The sequence below is a fragment of the Jaculus jaculus genome, chromosome 7 (genome assembly GCF_020740685.1).
Source record: "Jaculus jaculus isolate mJacJac1 chromosome 7, mJacJac1.mat.Y.cur, whole genome shotgun sequence".
Classification (NCBI taxonomy): domain Eukaryota; kingdom Metazoa; phylum Chordata; class Mammalia; order Rodentia; family Dipodidae; genus Jaculus; species Jaculus jaculus.
Window position 1 is genome coordinate 51,535,684 of NC_059108.1, and position 2,703 is coordinate 51,538,386.

The 2,703-nt window shown below is 39.0% G+C and overlaps 1 pseudogene; it reads left to right on the forward strand.

The window, feature by feature from the left end:
- The first annotated feature begins 2,167 nt into the window (after positions 1–2,167).
- On the forward strand, positions 2,168–2,501 carry LOC101600542 (annotated as a pseudogene).
- The last annotated feature ends 202 nt before the right edge of the window (positions 2,502–2,703 follow it).

Genomic DNA, 2,703 nt, shown 5'->3' on the forward strand with positions numbered 1-2,703 from the left:
AGAACTTTCAGAAAAGCAACAAAGGACTGATAATTGTGTGGATTCTGCCATCAATAGACTAGACCTAACCAATGAGAAAATGGAAGGAATTCAAAGACAGTTAAGAGATATGAAGGAGACTCAAGAAAAAGAGGACCTCAAAAATCAGCTGGCAATGCTAAATGAAGACATAGAGAAGTGCAAGGATGAATTCCAAGAAGCATCAAGAAAATTAGAAAATGATGTGAAAAGGGAGCTTGACAGAGGGATGGAAACTATACATAGGAAAGTAGTAGAAAATGCAAACCCACTTGAACAAGTCCAAAACTCTTTAGAAACCCTGAAGAATAGAGTAAGCCATGTGGAGGATAGAACCTCTGATTTGGAAGACAATATGGAAGAAACAGTTCAAGAGTTCAAAAGTTTCTGTGAACAGAACATGAGCGAATGGGGGATACCCTTAAACGTCCTAATATCAGGATCATTGGCATACCAGGAGGAAAAGAAATTCAGACCAAAGGCAAGAAGAACTTATTTAGAAAAATAATCAAAGAAAACTTCCCCACTCCTTCAAAAGAAAGGCCCATCAAGATACAAGAAGCTAACAGAACTCCAAACAGATTGGACCAAAGAAGAAACTCTGCAAGACATATTGTCATTAAGACTAAACTTTGGCACCAAAGTGAAAATCCTAAAAGCAGCTAGGGAAAAACAGCACATCACTTTAAAGGAAAACCCATCAAAATTACTTCAAACTTCTCAATGGAAACCCTGAAAGCCTGGGGAGCATGGAATGAAACACTGCAAAGTCTAAGAACCTATGACTTCCAAGCAAAACTACTCTACCCAGCAAAAGTATCCCTCAAAATAGATGATGAAAGAAAATCTTTCCATGACAAAACTCAGCTTTAAAATTATACGAACATAAAACCAAGCCTACAGAGAGTACTTCAGGAAATTCTCCACACAGAAAAATGAAATAAACACAAATGCCTACAAGAAGCATATCACAATAACAAGACTGAGAGAAGGCACAAAATCTTCAAAGTCCATGAAAACACCAAGCCACATATACCATCACAATACAACAGGGATTAAATCTAATCTCACAGTCATTACCCTAAATATTAATGGCATTAATTCACCCATCAAGAGACACAAGCTAACAGGATGGATCAGAAAATTAGACTCCTCAATCTGTTGTCTTCAAGAAACCCACCTTGTCACCAAAGACAGATACCTCCTCAGGGTGAAAGGGTGGAAAACAATATTCCAAGCAAACAGGAATAAGAAACAAGTAGGTATAGCTATATTAATATTGGATAAAATAGACTTCAAACAAAAATAAGCAAAAAAGACAAAGAAGGTCACTTCCTACTTATCAAAGGAACAATCCATCAAGATGATATTACAATCATAAACCTGTATGCACTGAAGACAGGGGCACCACAGTTCACAAAGCAAAATCTACTTGACAATTAAACAAAAATAACCACCAACATCATCAAAGTTGGGGACTTCAATACACCATTATCAGTAATAGACAGATCATCCAAACAGAAACTCAATAGGGAAGTAAGAGAACTCAACAAAACCATCAATCACTTAGACCTAACAGACATCTACAGAACATTCCATCCCAAATATACAGACTAAACATTCTTCTCAGCAGCCCATGGAACATTCTCTAAAATAGACCATATACTGGGTCTCAAAGCCTGCCTCCATATATTTAGGAAGATTGTCATAATTCTCTGAATTATACCAGATCTCAATTGTATATTGCTAGAAATTAACAACAAAAGACCCACTAAGAATCCACTGTTGCATGAAAACTGAACAGCAAACTTTTAAACAATAAATGGACAGTGGATGAAATAAAAAAATTAAACTGAGAAATTTCTAGAAATGACTAATGATGAGAACACATCTTACCAAGACTTATGGGATACAATGAAGGTGGTCTTCAGGGGAAAATTCATACCACTAAGTGCCTTCTTAACAAAGAAAGAAAGATCCGAAATCAATAACCTAACCATCCATCTAAAGGCACTTGATAGGCAAGAAAAATCCAACTGAAAAACTCCAGAAAGAAAGAAATAATTAAGATCACAGCAGAGTGCAGAGTGGGATGTAGGCCTTGTGATCGATAGCGTGCATGGGCTCAGAGACTGCAGAGTGAATAAAGATGGGTGATGTTGAGAAAGGCAAGAAGATCTTTCTTCAGAAGTGTGGTCAGTGTCACACTGTGGAAAAGGGAGGCAAGCACAAGACTGGACCAAATCTCCATAGTCTGTTTGGGCGGAAGACCAGTCAGGCTGCTGGGTTTCTCTTACACAGATGCCAACAAAAACAAAGGCATCACTTGGGGAGAAGACACACTGATGGAGTATCTGGAGAATCCCAAAAAGTACATCCCTGGAACAAAAATGATCTTCACTGGCATCAAAAAGAAAGGAGAAAGAGCAGACCTAATAGCTTATCTTAAAAAAGGTATTAATGGGGTTGGAGAGATGGCTTAGCAGTTAAGTGCTTGTCTGTGAAGCCTAAGGACCCTGGTTCGAGGCTCGGTTCCCCAGGTCCCACATTAGCCAGATGCACAAGGGGGCGCACATGTCTGGAGTTTGTTTGCAGGAGCTGGAAGCCCTGGCACGCCCATTCTCTCTCTCTCCCTCTATCTGTCTTTCTCTCTGACCAAGCTACTGGCAGATATGAAGGAGACTC